We start from the raw sequence: 20,089 nt of genomic DNA, 5'->3' as shown, positions 1-20,089 counted from the left end.
CAAAGTTGCACTGACCTGGGAGAAAATATGGATGAACAAAAATCTATATACAAAATTGGCTTAGTAACAAATGTTTAATTAGACTTAAGAGTCATCAAATGGCTTCTGTCCAGACCATTTTTGTCTCAGGGACTAGGTTTTGAAGGGAGACACAACTAACATTTGTTGAGCTCCTTCTGTGAGGCAGGCATTGGGCTAAGATCCTCTCCACTCTGCATCTCATTAAATCGCCAAGGCAGCCCAGGGAGACAGGTAGAATTGATTCCATTTTACAGAGGAGAAACGGAGAGATTAAATGACTTGCTCAAGGTCACACAGGCAGGGAATGGTGGATGGGGCTGTGAATCCAGCTGTCTCACCCACCAGAGTCCAAGTTCTCATAGTCGGTGGGAGTGTGGTATGTCAGTTTCCCAAGTTCCATGATGAGAATCATGGAAAAGTCCAGATGTCTAGTGAATGAAGGCAAGTGTCAGCTGTTGACTGTGACTGGTTTTGTACTCTGAGATAGCAAAGAGATGAGAATGAAGAGTTTAACCTAAGGAAAATTAGTTGAGTGGGCTATATAACTGCATTTGTTTTCATTCTCCAAAGATCTTCTCTGGAAGCTCCCAGCCTATGTTGAAAGCAGCCTTTTGTAAGTTTTACTGAGTTGATGTCTGGGCTTTTTCTTCAAGGAGATAGATGTAAACCTCTTGATTTGGTGCTTTCCCAGCACGGGAGATAGAAAATCAGAAAAGCATCTTGTCCTGGTTGATCTGCTCTTATGTCTCAAGGAAAGGGTATAAATTGAACTATTTCAATGTTATTTGAGTCTGAAACACTCTCCTTGAAGTGAGAAAAAACAGAGCATTTTCATATCGCTCGATTTGGGGAGCGGAGGAAGAGAAAATATTTAGTGATCCCTATTCACCCAAAGGTAGTGGAATGGGTTTGGGTCTCCTTGAAAATAACTGGTGCCACTTAATGTCCTCTCTTTTGTCTTCCTCGCCATTCAAGTAAGGTCTGTAAGTTATTAAAAACCTCTAGGGAGGCAGATAACAAACACTTCCTCTTGGTAACCCTCTGAGCCCGTCTCAGTGCTTAATAACCCTTATGGGGGGACATTTCCCCTCTAGAGTAAACCTAAATTATTATCGTACAGGTTAATTCCATTTCCTCTCTTCTCTCCAGTGAGGAGGAAGAACAGCTGTTTACCATCGTCCTCAGCGTAGAATTGAACACACCTGAACACAGAGGCATCCGCTCATCCTTAGACTTTCATCATTCAAGCAGAATAGCCTTGATATGTCAGTTGTTCTCAAAGTGGTTCTCTGACCAGAAGCACCAGCATCTCCTGCAAACCTGCTAGACATGCAGATTCTCAGGCTCCAGCCCAGACCTGCTTAATCAGATCCTGAGGGCGGGCCCAGCCATTGGGGTTTTGAGACGCCTTCCAGGGGATTTTCATACTCCTTAAAATCTGAGAATGACTGATACGGTAGTTTTGATCAGATGTGGGTAATTATTACTAATAATAATCCTAACAATTCATAATTTTTTTTAAGTTTGTGTGAATGTCTGCATATAACAATGCATACATTTATGTATTTATTTATGTGAGACATTGACTGGCAGCTGTACCTAGGTTTCTGTGTAATCGGAATTTAACAGATGGAAATGGTGCCCTCTGTCCAGGTACACACGTGCAGAGCTGACATTTTGGTTGTGGCCACCTGGGTTTACATCATAAGTGTACAGCTCATACAAATAAGAGAAAATACAGGTGGGAAAAGAGAAAACAGTGAGAAAGGAAAACCCTCCAAACAGATAATCATTATTCTCTTTATTTTTGTTTTCTCTCAGATTTTGCTTCCTATACACAACAGAGAAAAAATTCTCCCAAGTGAAATCATACTATGCACACGGTCTTCATCTTCTTTTTTACCCATTTTATCAACATATTTTATTTCACTCAACCTCTTCAAAATATTATCATTTCAACATATAATCAAAATAAAATTATTAATGAGATATTTTATGCATACAGTATTCTAATCTGCATTTTAACTTAAGAATATGCCATGAATGCCAGCAAGACAACACACACACACACACACACACACACACACACACACACACACACAGTCATTTTTAATAGTTCCATAGCCCATGGCTAATTACCTATTGATGGACCACTAGGTTATTTTCAGTTTCCCCCCTTCCTTCTCTCCCTCCCTCCCTTCCTTCCTTTCCTTCATTCTTTCTGATTTTAGAAAACTAAAGTTCCATTAAGCAATGAATAAAGAGGTGAGATAAATGACAAAATCCTCAGACTTGTGCGTCTAAGACCTCACTGCTCTCTACCAGTTTTATGAAAGCTAGAAAACCATTGTTAGCTGGCCTTCTGTTTCATCATACGTCCTCCATTTTTTGAGGAGTTTCAGATATTCTTTGGGCTTATAATTAAACATGATTGGGAAGACTTTTTTTAGGGAATACTAACGTGTGGTGCATTCTACACATAGCCTTGCTATTCTTAAGAAATATATTTTGAAAGTTTGATCAATTTATATTGACGTTGATTCACTGGTACCTTTCCCCTGATTTGCTGTGACTGCAAACATATATTTTTGGAAAGATTATTCAGGTTTAGGAGCAGTTTATACCTGTGAGATATGGTAAAATTAACTAGAGAGCCTGAGAATGGCACCCTTGGCTTTGGCTTCACGAGCTCACAATGGAGCAAGCCTTTAAGAATTCCAGTGGTAGTACATCCTGGACAGAAGAATTGTAGCCTGAGGAATGTTTTGAGTTTCTCCCAAACATTTTAAATGATGTTGCTGTAGTCCTTATGCAATTTGTAGCATCTCTTGCTTTGAACTTTATCCTTTACAGAAATTTTGTTATGATAAAACTAACTAGGCAAAAACCTTCTCCCACCATTTTATTTCTTTTCTTCCCATGCTGTCACATAGGATGTAAAAAGTTTTTTCTTTGAATAGAGTAGAAAAAGAAAGATCTTATTTTCAAATTAACTTGGAAAGGTGTAAATTTTTAAAAAATCAAACATTCCTATAGCAGACAGTTCTGTATTTTAGAAATAGTAACTCATTTAATGTTTATATGAGTTGGGTATGACTATTATTCTCATTTTGCAGGGGAAAATGAGGCACAGAGTAACTTTCTCAAGGCCACACAGCTAGGAAATAGAAGAACTGGGATTCGAACATAGATAGGTTGACTAGAGTCCATGCTTTTACCCATGTATTATGTCATGTACTATGAAGCTTTTCTGGGATCATTGCTCTATTTAGGTCATTCAAGGTCATTGCCTCTAACCTTGGGTTTAGGATAGAAAGGTTCATGTTTGAGGATTTATGGATTAGGAGCTGCAGCAATGGTCCAGATTTTCTATTTTCCTCCTATTCAAAGTGATGAGCTTAAAAATCTGACATTTGTAAAGGATAATCATTCCTGAACTGGGAGGGGGTGTTGTTTCTACTATTTAAGTAGGGGTTTTATAGGAATGGTTGAATTTATTGAGAAAAATGTGCTGTTTTGTATCTGAATTCCAATACTTTATTTTTTTTTCTAATAGAGGTTAACTTCTCAAGAGGACAGCTGGCGATGAAAGCTTGAACTAGAACCAGGCTGTTGGCATACACCTCCCATCTTCTCCTTTTGCTCTTTCCCTTCACCCAACCTCGCAGAAAGTAAAAATGCCAGGAAGAAAAATGCAGGAAGTGATACTGTTAAATATAGCACAGGTGCTATTTTCATAGATGTTTGTGGTGTTAGGAAGTTTTCGCTCTCCTATTTTTTATTTTCTCTATAAAGCTTTATTACCATTTTTCAGAGATATACATACTGCAACAGAGTCCAAGATTACTAGGGAAAGGGCTTTTATTCACTTGTGTTAGGGAGGAGGATTTTGTGAGAGAGAAGTGAGAAAGAGTGAGAGCCTACTAGATCAGGATCTATCTTAACTTGGTGCTCAATTGAATAAGATGTTTGGAGTGAAGGAGTAGAGTTTTCTGATTTTATTTATCTTTGATGGTGAATCTTGTTCAACTTTCTTATAGGAAAATAGAAACAAAGATAACTGCCATGAATCCCAGCTTCCCTAAAACCAGAACTTAATTTAGCAGTTGCCCCAAAAAAATCCCCCCAAGAAAAAACTACCAATTCTGTTTTCAACTAAAATTGGTAAGAAAAGATAGCACAAATAAAGTGTTGAAATCATAAGGCATTTTTTTTTTTTTACAGAAAGTAAGGTTTTATGTACTTCAACTTGCAGACTTCAACACTTTGCAAATTAAGGTGGCAAAAGATTGGAGCCTTTCATCTCTAGTCAACAGATAAAATCTTGATCCTTAATATTCAGTGAATATATGCACATAATGGAAAATATTTTCTATTTGATGATTCTTTTGCTAAGTGTTAACAAAGACTGTTTCACAGTTTCCAACCATAGAAGTTAGTTTCGCTTCCTTCTCTTACCTTAGTTAAAAATATTCTAAATGGGTATGTAAAATCCCCATATCTTTTTGACTTCTGACTGAGAGTTGACACATATTGCAAACAAACAGTTAAGCCCTGTCATTAAAACTTATGACAATACTATTTGTGTACATATAATCTTCAAGGTTATGTGAAGGTGGTTAATTCATCTCTCTGTGATGATCTTTATTTTTTTTTCCCTTTACTTTAAAAAATGAAGTGGATAAGGAATAAAAATGTCTAGAGCCGGCACCAAGATCTTGGACCAAGTGACCTGGGTTTCAAATGTGATAATATTGCACTGAAGAATCACATTTGGGGGGAGCTGAATGTACATGTGAATGGTGGTGCTGAGGAAGAGGTGGTCAGGAATGAGGAAGATGGGGGTGGGTGGAGTGGAGAGTAGCACAAAAGGAGACCACAGTTTTCTATCAAGCGCTGCTGGTGTTTTCAGATTAAGATGGGGGATTAAGGAATTTTACTCAGCAATTTGAGATGCTTTGTTAGGGGCTGAGGAGATTTGAGCTGCTTTGTTCTCAAACCACATGTTAGTGAAAAAGCAAACAGGCACTTAATCCTGACAGACAGCAGAACTTGACATCAATTTGCCCCTTGGGAGGTGACCAGGAGTTCTCTGTGACTGGCTAAAATGGCCAGGCCTTGTTTTCCTGAAGCCTAATGCCAACATTCCATTCTAACCTGTGTTTCTCAGCCCTGTGGCCATGACTTGGATGGTTGGACTGACCAAGAGTTTCTTGATATTAGAGATTCTCACCCTTTTTTCTAAAAACTAACAAAAAAACCTTTTAAAGGCAAACAACCTACAAGGTGCCAGATACTTAAATAGATTTCAAACAGGTCTAATATATTGGCCACGTAGTTTTGAAATGAAATATAGAAAAGCTGAGATTCTTTCCTTTTGAAAATAATGGATTCTTTCTTTTGGCAATGGAGTCGCAGGGCAACATATCCATTTTTGAGCCTATATATGATTGTGAAATAAACATCAATTCTTCTTTTTTTTAACATCTTTATTGGATTATAATTGCTTTACAATGGTGTGTTAGTTTCTGCTTTAATACAAAGTGAATCAGCTATACATATACATACATCCCCATATCTCCTCCTTCTTGTGTCTCTCACCCACCCTCCCTATCCCACCCCTCTAGGTGGTCACAAAGCACCAAGCTGATCTCCCTGTGCTATGAGGCTGCTTCCCACTAGCTACCTATTTTACATTTGGTAGTGTATATATGTCCATGCCACTCTCTCACTTCGCCCCAGCTTCCCCTTCCCCTTCTCCGTGTCCTCAACTCCATTCTCTACATCTGCGTCTTTATTGCTGTCCTGCCCCTAGGTTCTTCAGAACCATTGTTTTTTTCTTTTTTTTTAGATTCCATATATATGTGTTAGCATACGGTATTTTTATCTCTTGCTAATTTACTTCACTCTGTATAACAGACTCTAGGTCCATCCACCTCACTACAAATAACTCAATTTTGTTTCTTTTTATGGCTAAGAAATATTCCATTGTATATATGTGCCACATCTTCTTTATCCACTCATCTGTCGATGGACACTTAGGTTGCTTCCATGTCCTGGCTATTGTAAAGAGAGCTGCAGTGAACATTGTGGTACATGACTCTATTTGAATTATGGTTTTCTCAGGGTATATGCCCAGGAGTGGGATTGCTGGGTCATATGGTCATTCTATTTTTACTTCTTTAAGGAACCTCCATACTGTTCTCCATAGTGGCTGTATCGATTTACATTCCCACCAACAGTGCAAGAGGGATCCCTTTTCTCCACACCCTCTCCAGCATTTGTTGTTTGCAGATTTTTTGATGATGGCCATTCTGACTGGTGTGTGGTGATACCTCATCGTAGTTTTGATTTGCATTTCTCTAATGATTAGTGATGTTGAGCATTCTTTCATGTGTCTGTTGGCAATCTGTATATCTTCTTTGGAGAAATGTCTCTTTAGGTCTTCTGCCCATTTTTGGATTAGGTTGTTTGTTTTTTTTTTGATATTGACCTGCATGAGCTGCTTGTAAATTTTGGAGATTAATCCTTTGTCAGTTGCTTCATTTGCAAATATTTTCTCCCATTCTGAGGGTTGTCTTTTCGTCTTGTTTATATTTTCCTTTGCTGTGCAAAACCTTTTAAGTTTCATTAGGTCCCATTTGTTTATTTTTGTTTTTATTTCCATTTCTCTAGGAGGCGGGTCAAAAAGGATCTTGCTATGATTTATGTCATAGAGTGTTCTGCCTATGTTTTCTTCTAAGAGTTTGATAGTGTCTGCCCTTACATTTAGGTCTTTAATCCATTTTGAGCTTATTTTTATGTATAGAGTTAGGGAGTGTTCTAATTTCATTCTTTTACATGTAGCTGTCCAGTTTTCCCAGCACCACTTATTGAAGAGGCTGTCTTTTCTCCACTGTATATTCTTGCCTCCTTTATCAAAGATAAGGTGACCATATGTGCGTGGGTTTATCTCTGGGCTTTCTATCCTGTTCCATTGATCTATATTTCTGTTTCTGTGCCAGTACCAAACTGTCTTGATTACTGTAGCTTTGTAGTAGAGTCTGAAGTCAGGCAGCCTGATTCCTCCAGCTCCGTTTTTCTTTCTCAAGATTGCTTTGGTTATTCGGGGTCTTTTGTGTTTCCATACAAATTGTGAAATTTTTTGTTCTAGTTCTGTGAAAAATACCATTGGTAGTTTGATAGGGATTGCATTGAATCTGTAGATTGCTTTGGGTAGTATAGTCATTTTCACAATGTTGATTCTTCCAATCCAAGAACATGGTATATCTCTCCATCTGTTTGTATCATCTTTAATTTCTTTCATTAGTGTCTTATAGTTTTCTGCATACAGGTCTTTTGTCTCCTTAGGTAGGTTTATTCCTAGATATTTTATTCTTTTTGTTGCAATGGTAAATGAGACTGTTTCCTTAATTTCACTTTCAGATTTTTCATCATTAGCGTATAGGGATGCAAGAGATTTCTGTGCATTAATTTTGTATCCTGCTACTTTACCAAATTCACTGACTAGCTCTAGTAGTTTTCTCATAGCATCTTTAGGATTCTCTATGTGTAGTATCAAGTCATCTGCAAACAGTGACAGCTTTACTTCTTCTTTTCCGATTTGGATTCCTTTTATTTCTTTTTCTTCTCTGATTGCTGTAGCTAAAACTTCCAAAACTATGTTGAATAATAGTGGTCAGAGTGGACAACCTTGTCTTGTTCCTGATCTTATAGGAAATGGTTTCAGTTTTTCACCATTGAGAACGATGTTTGCTGTAGTTTGTCATATATGGCCTTTATTATGTTGAGGAAAGTTCCCTCTGTGCCTACTTTCTGGAGGGTTTTTATCGTAAATGGGTGCTGAATTTTGTCAAAAGCTTTTTCTGCATCTATTGAGATGATCATATGGTTTTTCTCCTTCAGTTTGTTATGTTTTGTCACATTGATCAATTTGCATATATTGAATAATCCTTGCATACCTGGGATAAACCCCACTTGATCATGGTGTATGATCCTTTTAATGTGCTGTTGGATTCTGTTTGCTAGTATTTTGTTGAGGATTTTTGCATCTATGTTCATCAGCGATATTGGCCTGTAGTTTTCTTTCTTTGTGATGTCTTTGTCTGGTTTTGGTATCACGGGGATGGCCTCATAGAATGAGTTTGGGAGTGTTCCTCCCTTTGCTACATTTTGGAAGAGTTTGAGAAGGATAAGTGTTAGCTCTTCTTTAAATGTTTGATAGAAATTGCCTGTGAAGCCATCTGGTCCTGGGCTTTTGTTTGTTGGAAGATTTTTAATCACAGTCTCAATTTCAGTGCTTGTGATTGGTCTGTTCGTATTTTCTATTTCTTCCTGGTTCACTCTCGGAAGGTTGTGCTTTTCTAAGAATTTGTCCATTTCTTCCAGGTTGTCCATTTTATTGCCATATAGCTGCTTGTAATAATCTCTCATGATCCTTTGTATTTCTGAAGTGTCAGTTGTTACTTCTCCTTTTTCATTTCTAATTCTATTGATTTGAGTCTTCTCCCTTTTTTTCTTAATGAGTCTGCCTAATGGTTTATCAATTTTGTTTATCTTCTCAAAGAACCAGCTTTTAGTTTTTTTGATCTTTGCTATCATTTCCTTCATTTCTTTTTCATTTATTTCTGATCTGATCTTTATGATTTCTTTCCTTCTGCTAACTTTGGGGTTTTTTTGTTCTTTCTCTAATTGCTTTAGGTGTAAGGTTAGGTTGTTTATTTGGATGTTTCTTGTTTCTTGAGGTAAGATTGTATTGCTATAAACTTCCCTCTTAGAAATGCTTTTGCTGCATCCCATAGGTTTTTGGTTGTCATGTTTTCACTGTCATTTATTTCTAGATATTTTTTGATTTCCTCTTTGATTTCTTCAGTGATCTCTTGGTTATTTAGTAGTGCATTGTTTAACCTCAATGTTTGTATTTTTTACAGATTTTTTTCCTGTAATTGATGCCTAGTCTCATAGCATTGTAGTCGAAAAAGATACTTGTTACGATTTCAATTTTCTTAAATTTACCAAGGCTTGATTTGTGACCCAAGATATGATCTATCCTGGAAAATGTTCCATGAGCACTTGAGAAGAAAGTGTATTCTGTTGTTTTTGGATGGAATGTCCTATAAATATCAGTTAAGTCCATCTTGTTTAATGTACCATTTAAAACTTGTGTTTCCTTATTTATTTTCATTTTGCGTGATATGTCCATTGGTGAAAGTGGGGTGTTAAAGTCCCCTACTATGATTGTGATACTGTCGATTTCCCCTTTTATGGCCGTTAGCATTTGCCTTATGTATTGAGGTGTTCCTATTTTGGGTGCATAAATATTTACAATTGTTATATCTTCCTCTTGGATTGATCCCTTGATCATTATGTAGTGTCTTTCTTTGTCTCTTGTAATAGTCTTTATTTTAAAGTTATTTTGTCTGATATGAGAATTGCTACTCCACGTTTCTTTTGATTTCCATTTGCATGGAATATCTTTTTCCATCCCCTCACTTTCAGTCTGTATGTGTCCCTAGGTCTGAAGTGGGTCTCTTGTAGACAGCATATATGTGGGCTTTGTTTTTGTATCCATTCAGCCAGTCTATGTCTTTTGATTGGAGCATTTAATCCATTTATGTTTAAGGTAGTTATCGATTTGTATGTTACCATTTCTTTCTATTACCATTTTCTTAATTGTTTTGGGTTTGTTGTTGTAGGTCTTTTCCTTTTCTTGTGTTTCCCACTTAGAGAAGTTCCTTTCGCATTGGTTGTAAAGCTGGTTTGGTGGTGCTGAATTCTCTTAGCTTTTGCTTGTCTGTCAAGGTTTTAATTTCTCTGTCAAATCTGAATGAGATCCTTGCTGGGTAGAGTAATCTTGGTTGTAGGTTTTTCCCTTTCATCACTTTAAATATGTCCTGCCACTCCCTTCTGGCTTGCAGAGTTTCTGCTGAAAGATCAGCTATTAACCTTACAGGGGTTCCCTTGTATGTTATTTGTTGCTTTTCCCTTGCTGCTTTTAATATTTGTTCTTTGTATTTAATTTTTGATAGTTTGATTAATATGTTTCTTGGCATTTTTCTCCTTGGATTTATCCTGTATGGGACTCTGTTTCCTGGACTTGACTATTTCCTTTCCCATATTAGGGAAGTTTTCAACTATAATCTCTTCAAATATTTTCTCAGTCTCTTTCTTTTTCTCTTCTTCTTCTGGGACCCCTATAATTCAAATGTTGGTGTGTTTAATGTTGTCCCAGAGGTCTCTGAGACTGTTCTCAATTCTTTTCATTCTTTTTTCTTTATTCTGCTCTGCAGTAGTTATTTCCACTATTTTATCTTCCAGGTCACTTATCCGTTATTCTGCCTCAGTTATTCTGCTATTGATTCCTTCTAGAGAATTTTAAATTTCATTTATTGCGTTGTTCATCATGTTTTGTTTGCTCTTTAGTTCTTCTAGGTCCTTGTTAAATGTTTCTTTTATTTTCTCCATTCTACTTCCAAGATTTGTGATCATCTTTACTATCATTACTCTGATTTGTTTTTGAGATAGACTGCCTATTTCCTCTTCATTTGTTTGGTCTGGTTGGTTTTTACCTTGCTCCTTCATCTGCTGTGTGTTGCTCTGTCATCTCATTTTGCTTAACTTACTGTGTTTGGGGTCTCCTTTTCACAGGCTGCAGGTTTGTAGTTCCCGTTGTTTTTGGTGTCTGCCCCCAGTGGCTAAGGTTGGTTCAGTGGGTTGTGTAGGCTTCCTGGTGGAGGGGAATGGTGCCTGTGTTCTGGTGAATGAGGCTGGATCTTGTCTTTCTGGTGGGCATGACTGCATCTGGTGCTGTGTTTTGGGGTGTCTCTGATGTTATTATGATTTTAGGCAGCCTCTCTGCTAATGGGTGGGGTTGTGTTCCTGTCTTGCTAATTGTTTGGCATATGGTGTCCAGCACTGTAACTTGCTGGTCGTTGAGTGGAGTTGGGTCTTCGCATTGAGATGGAGATCTCTGGGAGACCTTTTGCCATTTGATATTACGTGGAGCTGGGAGGTCTCTGGTGGACCAGTGTCCTGAACTTGGCTCTCCCACCTCAGAGGCACAGTCCTGACACCTGGCCAGAACACCAAGACTCTGTCAGCCACACGGCTCAGAAGAAACGGGAGAAAAAAGAAGGAAAGAAAGAAAAAAATAAAATAAAGTTATTAAAAAAGTAAAAAAAATATTAAAAATAAAGAAAATTAGAAAGTAATTAAAAAAGAAAGAAAGAAGAGAGCAACCAAATCAGAAAGCAAATCCACCAATGATAACAAGCACTAAAAAGTATACTAAAAAAAACCCCAAAAGACGGACAGACAGAACCCTAGGACAAATGGTAAAAGCAAAGCTATACAGACAAAATCGCACAAATCCACTGTCTCAATTTTGAGATGATTCATTGTCTATTCAGTATTCCACAGATGCAGATGCAGATCAAGTTGACTGTGGAGATTCAATCCACTGCTCCTGAGGCTGCTGGAAGAAGTTTCCCTTTCTCTTCCTTGTTTGCACAGCTCCTGGGGTTCAGCTTTGGATTGGCCCCACCTCTGCGTGTAGGTCGCCTGAGGGCGTCTGTTTCCGCCCAGACAGGACAGGGTTAAAGGAGCAGCTGATTAGGGGGCTCTGGCTCATCAGGCCGGGGGGTAGGGAAGGGCACGGAGTGTGGAGTGAGCCTGGGCGGCAGAGGCCGGCATGACGTTGCTACAGCCTGAGGCGCGCCGTGTGTTCTCCTGGGGAAGTTGTCCCTGGATCACGGGACCCTGGCAGTGGCGGGCTGTACAGGCTCCCAGGAGGGCGGTGTGGATATTGACTTGTGCTTGCACACAAGCTTCTTGGTGGCTGAAGCAGCAGCCTTAGCATCTCATGCCTGTCTCTGGTGTCTGCGCTGATAGCCGCGGCCCACGCCCATCTCTGGAGCTCATTTAGGCGGTGATCTGAATCCCCTCTCCTCGCGCACCCCGAAACAACGGTCTCTTGCCTCTCCGGCAGGTCCAGACTTTTTCCCGGACTCCGTCCTGGCTAGCTGTGGTGCACTAGCCCCCTTCAGGCTGTGTTCACACCGCCAACCCCAGTCCTCTCCCTGGGATCTGACCGAAGCCCGAGCCTCAGCTCCCAGCCCCTGCCCGCCCCGGCGGGTGAGCAGACAAGCCTCTTGGGCTGATGAGTGCTGCTCGGCACCGATCCTCTGTGCAGGAATCTCTCTGCTTTGCCCCCTGCACCCCTATTGCTGCGCTCTCCTCCGTGGGTCCAAAGCTTCCCCCTGCCCCCCCACCCCCCCACCCCCGTCTCCTCCAGTGAAGGGGCTCCCTAGTGTGTGGAAACTTTTCCTCCTTCACAGCTGCCTCCCAGAGGTGCAGGTCCCGTCCCTATTCTTTTGTCTCTGTTTTTTCTTTTTTCTTTTGCCCTACCCAGGTACGTGGGGAGTTTCTTGCCTTTTGGGAAGTCTGAGGTCTTCTGCCAGCGTTCAGTAGGTGTTCTGTAGGAGTTGTTCCACAGTTAGATGTATTTCTGATGTATTTGTGGGGAGAAAGGTGATCTCCACGTTCTACTCCTCCACCATCTTGAAGGCCTCCCCCAACATCAATTCTTATGTAGAGTTTTGAGGGAGGTTCTACTGACTCACCTGTTATACTAAAGTCATATCCTTCAAAGTCACTGAAGTAGGACAAAAGCAAACAAAATGAATGGGAAAGAAATGAATGACTTCTTGAATTGGATTGGATACATTACTAAATTTAAGTGTACACAGTTGTATAGTCTGGCACATAATCTGAAATTGTGGTATAAAGGCTAATTTTTGCCAACTTGAGTTTGTGCCACCCTTAATCCATTGACCTAAAATGCACTTTTAGTAGGCTATTGATTTATGAAACTTTGGCATGGGTAGGAAAACCATTTTAAAAATCAGAATTGAAGCAGAAAATTTATAAAGCGTATTTCAAAACAAATTTTACTACATTATAAAGATTTTCTGGATGAATATTCAGCTAATCAATAACTCTTGTACTCTGGTAGGATGTGAAAATCTGTTACATCTTAATAATTAAAAAACAAATTTTGCCACTAGTGCAAGGTTGTTACATTTTTGCAATGTTTACACACACAACTTTGAGCTCAACTTTGAGCTTTGCTCCCCTAGCTCCTCCCCCCACCCATATGAACTCAGGAAAATATACCTCTTTATTAACTAACTGCTAACTACTAAACTTCCCTCTACACTAATATTATAGGTGATTTTCTCCATTCTGCTATGAACTCAAAATTTTCTTTTAAATAACCAGTCATTATTCAAATAATTTTTTTTTTCAGGATTGGTGGGACCCTCTTTATGTTTAAATAGCATCAAACTCATTTTCAAATGAGTGAGAGCATCTTGTATAAGAAAATTGGTATCACTTCAGATTACCAAAAAGAGAACCATATTCAAGTTTGAAGGTTTAATTTGAAGGAAATTTACCTTTGCATTGGCCAATGGAATAAACACATAAAGGGCTTGTATGTTTAGTTGCCAATTCTGAACACCAGAAACTATTTCCAGTATTTTGTATGTCCTTAATTGTTTTTATAAACACCAGTGGGAGAGAAATCTGAAATTTAAAATACTTCAAAGGGACATCCATTCACTTATTTATTTTAAAACAGTATATGCTAGCCTTAAATGGCCATTAAGTTGTGTTGTTCTCTGTTTTTGTGAAGGTTTACCAGGAATAGTATAAGGATCAAATACAAGATGAACTACAATCAGAAACACAGTATTCATTCATTTAACTCTGGTACAATAGAGCAAATTCAGGGTGACTCGAGGGACACAATGTCTTGTAAAACATATGTACTTAATATAAGGGTCATAAAACTTATTAAATTAAAACCTAGGTTAAAAATAGGAAGAAAATTTATGCTGCTGTCTAAAATAGCAATAATTTCCCTTTGGCCTTTCCCTTTCCAAGTAATATGGATTCTTGTCAGGAGGAAAAAAAAAAAAGCCAACTTATGAATTCTTCATTTTGTAAGGCCAAATGCAAATCTCTTTTAACTGCACCATGCATGTTAATGGGCAAGTGATATGGCAGAAAATAGAGGAGCAAGAAGGTAAGCTGTTAAACCTTGAAAAGTGTACCTGTGTCTAGGTTTCAAGGAGGCTTTGTTCCTGAGCCTGAAAAAGAAGCCCCGTTAGTGTTAGCTGGTGTCTAGGGAAAAGAGCTTAAGGAATATGAAGACAACAGAAACAATGTCTTTTAAATAGTTGATCTGGCTATGGGGCGGCAGTGCCGTGAAAAGGGGGGCAAAGGACAAAGAATTGCTCTTCATTCAGGGCACAGCAAAGTGTCTCTGGACAAAACCTATTTTTTGTTCAAGCAAAGTTTGGGGTGTACAAAATCCATGGAAACCAGAGAATTTGAAGTCAAGATTTTTTAAAATTGAAGTGTAGTTCATTTACAATATCATGTTAGTTTCAGGTATACAGCAGTGATTCAGTTATATATATATATATTTATATACATAAATTCTTTTTCAGATTCTTTTCAGATTCTTTTCCCTTATAGATTATTACAAAATACTGAATATAGTTCCCTGTGCTATACAGTAGGTCCTTGCTGGTTATCTGTTTTATATGTAGGAGTGTGTATAAATTAATCTGAACCTCCTAATTTATCCCTCCCCTCTTCCTTTCCCCTTTAGTCACCATAAGTTTGTTTTCTATGTCTGTGAGTCTCTTTCTGTTTTGGGAGTAAGTTCATTTGTATCTTTTTTTTACATTTTTTTGATTCCACGTATAAGCGATATATGATATTGGCCTTTCTCTGACTTACACTTAGTATCTTAGTATGATAATCTCTAGGTCCATGCATATTGCTGCAGATGGCATCATTTCATTCTTTTTTATGGCTGAGTAATATTCCATTGTATATACGTACCACATCTTCTTTAACCATTCATCTGTCAATGGACATTTATGTTGCTTGCATGTTGAAGTCAAGATTGACCTCCATTTGTGTCCCACTCTGCTGCCTGTGGGCCACGCTGGGGTAGAAAATGATACATTATCCTGACAAACAACTTCAAGGGTTTGGGACTGAGGGTGGTCTCAACTTTTTAAGCACTTGTACCCCTTTTTAATCCACCCAGTGAAACTATGTTTGAGTTTATCTTCAGCATGACAGCCATTTTCCTAGCTGGTGCTCCTTAGTATAGATAGCACTTTAAGAATTTGAAACCAAAATAGATATCAGTTTCCTTCTACTGTACTCACACAGGGATCTGCTGAGAATTTTATCTTCATACGAAAGTCTTAAGGCTGTTGAGAAGGAGCTATGCTTGGTCATTTACCTGTTCACTCTTAAACCCATTCCTGCCCTTTCCTTGCTCTTTTGTATTTTTAGGGGGCTTAGCCCTGCAAAGCACATTGCCATCTGGCTTCCACAAAGGGAGACTCTGAGCAAGGAGGAGAGGAGACTGGGAAATCCCAATCCCTCAACCTTCAACCTGCTTTGGAGGTGGTTCTGGCAATGGCAGCATCTCCTCTGAGGTCCCAGAGCCTGCCCCCTTCCCTTTGTCCTGTAGGTCTAGGGGTGGCAGTGGCTTCCTGCTATTCCAAACTCTTGGTGGTCTCCACTTGGCCTTTCAGTTCTTCCAATGCTTTTGTAACTAGGTCCCTAGTTTATATCCCTCTGTTGAAGTACCTGGTGGTGATTCTATTTTCCTGACTCAACCACAGCCAATGGGTTTTTCATTTGTAGTTATTGGTTCCAAAGATAAGAGATTCTCTTTGAAGTCTTCAGGCTCTTTTTTGGCCAGTGGGTAGGCTGCTGGGTCACAGTAGTCATTTGGACAACTGGCACTCTCTTTGGTAGAAGTGGAGTAAACACGTTCAAAGGCAAAGTGAGGAAGTAAGAACCATGTAAGGGCCTTATGGGAAGTATATTTTAGGGGTATAAGAGAAGGCACATTGAAGAGGCCATGTGGACATGCTGTTGACCTTGGCTAACTCCCCTTAGCAGGATAGCACTGAAAATGGAGGCTTCCTATGGCCCTTTAAAAAAAACTCTCCTAAAACCCCATAATACATTTTTCTTTTGTCCTTGAAGTCTTTTTTTTTTTTTTTAAATTTTGCAAGTAACTATAGCGCTAGTGTAAAAATAGCCTTGTTTGAACTAAGATGAACAATACATACATGTACACTCAGAGGTCCAACTAACTTCCTTCAATCAGTAGAGGAACCCTCAAAATCATACACCAGTTTCTCTCTTTTTTCCCCTTTCTCTATGTGATCACATTCCCTAACAAAATTAAAAGTTGGTTTCCATGATACAACTTCATAGGCTGCTGTCTGGAATGAGTTTGCCCAAAAGAGTTCTAAATATTGGGGGGATAAAAATACCCAAACCCCAAACAAAACAGCTTTGCCATTCAAAATACCATCTTGCGGTCTGACATTTGCAGAGACCTTGGGAATATAGCATGTGGGGACTTTGATCCTGTTTCTCCAGTAGCAGCTGGGCCTGGTCCAAGCAGCCCTGCTGCTAACATTGTCATTGGGTGAGATGAGTGGAGCTGGAGGGGACATTATTTTTGCTTTTAGCCTCAGAGGCTTTGGGCATCCATTCACCATTCAAGAAATTCATACTGGCTTCAGCTATATTTTCATCAGGCTCTTAGTGAGGCTTGGGAAAGCTTGAAAACAGAATGCTCATTTTTTTGGAAGTCTTTCTTTGAACCCACTAGTTTTATGAAATTTAAGCACATTATTCATTGTGTAATTATAGATGAAATATTAGAGAAGTGGACTAATTATACACAGTGCACTCAAGCCCAATTAAACTAGCCTCTGTGGTGAATGAAAGGGTATTCTCTTTCACTAATAAGAAATACTTTCTGAACAACAGAGAATAAAGTCGTTAAATTGGATATGCTTTAGAGATTATAAATATCCTATTAGCATATAAAATGAAGATTAACCTTATTTAATCACTGCACACCAGATCATCAAAAGTCATATTGAACTCTGGTAATGTTGCTGTATCCATTCTGCAAAATAATAATAAAAAACCCACTATTAATAAAAATAGCTCACTAGATGCTATTCTCATGTGCTAAATTAAACTGTTGGAGAAACTCAAGTATTCCCGTAACTGCTTAACAAAATAGCAAAACTACTTTTACCTATTCGTTGTGATATGATGGCTGATTCAGATTTATGTCATCCTAGTGGCTGGGAAAAGTGTGTCTCCCTGGCTGGGCAAATTAGCCTATTGCAAAATAAGTAAAATATACAATTCATTCCAGCTAGCACCACAAGTGACCTTTTGAAAATGTAAATTAAGTGATTGCACACACCAGGGGTGTGTTGAAAATGAAAATGTACGTGCTTGAGACATAGTGTCACCACTGCTTCGGGTATTAATTGGCAGGCTCTGAATCCAGGGATATCTGTGTTTTAATCGGAGTCACAGGAAATTCCACTTGAAGATACTCGTGAGCCTTGTTTTTGTGATAAATAATCAGGGCTGGGCAGAGCAACCTCTGGAGTTTAGCAAGAACAAGGGGTTATTCAAATTCAAGTTATAATATTAAAAATATTGGTTATGAGAAGCAACAAGAAATCAGCAAAGGTGAAGGCAGCAAATTTATGTATCACTTTCATGGATTGTGGTCTTTCACAGCTGAAGGACAGAAATCAGTGAAGAGGGGTAGGTGGCTAATGAACAGATCATTGTTGGGATTGAGGGAAGGAGCTGAAGTCAATCTTTCTTCCTCTTTCTTCCCTCCTCCCTCCCTCCCTCCCTCCCTTCCTTCCTTTCTTCTTTCCTTCCAGTTCTTGTTTATATTCCTTCTAAGATTTGATAGCTCTTTTTCTTTCATTGCAAAAATCTTCAGGAAACTGGAATATAAACACATTTATAAACATTGAGAATGATTGTGGCCATTACAACTTCATGTTCCTAATTAAATGCATTTATTTTTAAACCAATCAACATGTACACCTTCTCTTTGGTGGAACCCTTCCTCTTACTTTACTTAGGTGTCTTGCCCAAGAAAACAAGTTCAGTCCAAATGTCTATGAAAACTCAGATGGAAAGAAACTGAAAATAAACTGGAGGTAACAGGTCTGGAGGGGGCAAGGCAGTGCACGCTGTCCCAGACTTATCGAAATAAAATGTGATTTGATTGCATTATGTTTCAGGATGGTAATGCAAAGCAAGCAAGGTGTATGTGCAAGAGAACTACAGTAACTTCTTTTGTATCCTGGGACCAAAGCTTGCCAAGCCAAGGAGGCTTTCTTTCAGTTTAGTGCCATCCACTGTTTGGGTTTCTGTACAGATTTCTTTAGGGCCACTGGCACAATAAAAAAAATATATATATTTAGAAAATCTTCTGTGGCTTTTTTATGCTATGGAGAGGGCAACGTGAAGTGAATACAGTGTTAATAATAACAGCTATTTTTGCCCTTTTGGACAAACCAGCAATTAAAGAGTTTCAGCTTTTATTTTTGTTCTCCTTAAACCCAATTAAAAGTTACTTTGCCTTGTAGGGGCCATTTTCACAATTTATTTGAAGTGCTGGACAACTAAAGAAAATCCTATTCCTTCAGATTTTTGATGAGATTATGGATTTGCCATGACAATATCACTTTAAATAGACTTTTTAATTTTCCCCAGGTCTAGCTTGCATAGAGCAATTTAGCCCGGCCTCCGAATCGTTATATTATGGGTAAATGGTTTGGTTGTGACACCGGATCATTCTGACTTCAGAAAAGCAGTAGACAGTGTCTAGAAGAAAAAAAAAAAGGTCTTTATTGAGACGATCAAAAGGGACATAAAGGCAAAAACTGACTTTCACTGAAACAGGTCTGGGGACCAGGCCTCCAGTGTCCTTATTGTAATTCATTGCTTTTTTTCTAGGCCCCATGATAGAATTCTTCCATAACAGACAGAGGACTTTGTGAAATTGTAAATGAGTATGACTTCAAGCACTCTGTGGAAATGTATTCTCCCCCTATAGCCCATACATTATTTCTGCTTAGTTATGGTGGCTCACATTTCCCGTATCAGAGAGAACTTAATTCAACTCACACCGCATCACTTTAAAACAGTGCAGCTCTCTTAATCAACCTTTGTATCAGACACAAATGTGCAGTATGACCTAATTTGAAAATGTCTCAAAGTGCTGACTCAAACTGTTAGTGAATAAAGGCTAGTCATTACCATTATGACACTAATGTGATGCAAAATAAAATTGAGTTGCATCAGCTGAACATTAGTTTGCAAAAATATTAGTGATGGAAGCCATTTTCTGTTCATATTTTATTTATGCTTATATATATGTATATGTGTACATATATTTATTTATTTATTTATTTGAAACAGCCTTGTGACAAAATTTTTAAGTGCGGAAGAAGTTCCTTTTTTTTCTTTTTAACATCTTTATAGGAGTATAATTGCTTCACAATGGTGTGTTAGTTTCTGCTTTATAACAGAGTGAATCAGCTATACATATACATATACATATATCGCCATATCTCCTCCTTCTTGCATGTCCCTCCCAAGTTCCATTTTTCACACTGACAAAGCCACAAGATTAAAAGTAGATCATATGTACATCATGATCTCATGATTCCCCCTCTATAAGATGAAAACATATTGTTGCTGAATTCTTATTAGAATATTTATACACATCTAAGCAATAACATGAAAATTCTCACCTTCCCCTGTACTTTGGTGGCAGTTTCCAAGATTTTTCAACAGCTCTTGTACTACTTACTATTTTATATCACTCACAAATTCTCTGACTTTTGTCTTTTTGAATAAGAAGGATTTGGAATTTCTTTCTTTCCTTACTTGACCAAAAAAAATTTTTTTGACATAGAAATATGTACTCAATATACGTTGGTGATATTACATTTGAACAAAAGAAAGTAGGATATGGGACTAGAGATTATTTAGCCTCACCCTTACTGATAATACTTTATAGAATGAAGCATAAATTATCTTTTACTTATACAGTTTAGATGGTTTTGAAAAAAAATGCATGTGGTTATTTAATTCTTATACATCCTAGAGCTAGTATCGGTTT

Source organism: Balaenoptera musculus, chromosome 13, assembly GCF_009873245.2.
Source record: "Balaenoptera musculus isolate JJ_BM4_2016_0621 chromosome 13, mBalMus1.pri.v3, whole genome shotgun sequence".
Classification (NCBI taxonomy): Eukaryota; Metazoa; Chordata; class Mammalia; order Artiodactyla; family Balaenopteridae; genus Balaenoptera; species Balaenoptera musculus.
Note: the sequence above shows the minus strand (reverse complement) of the source record.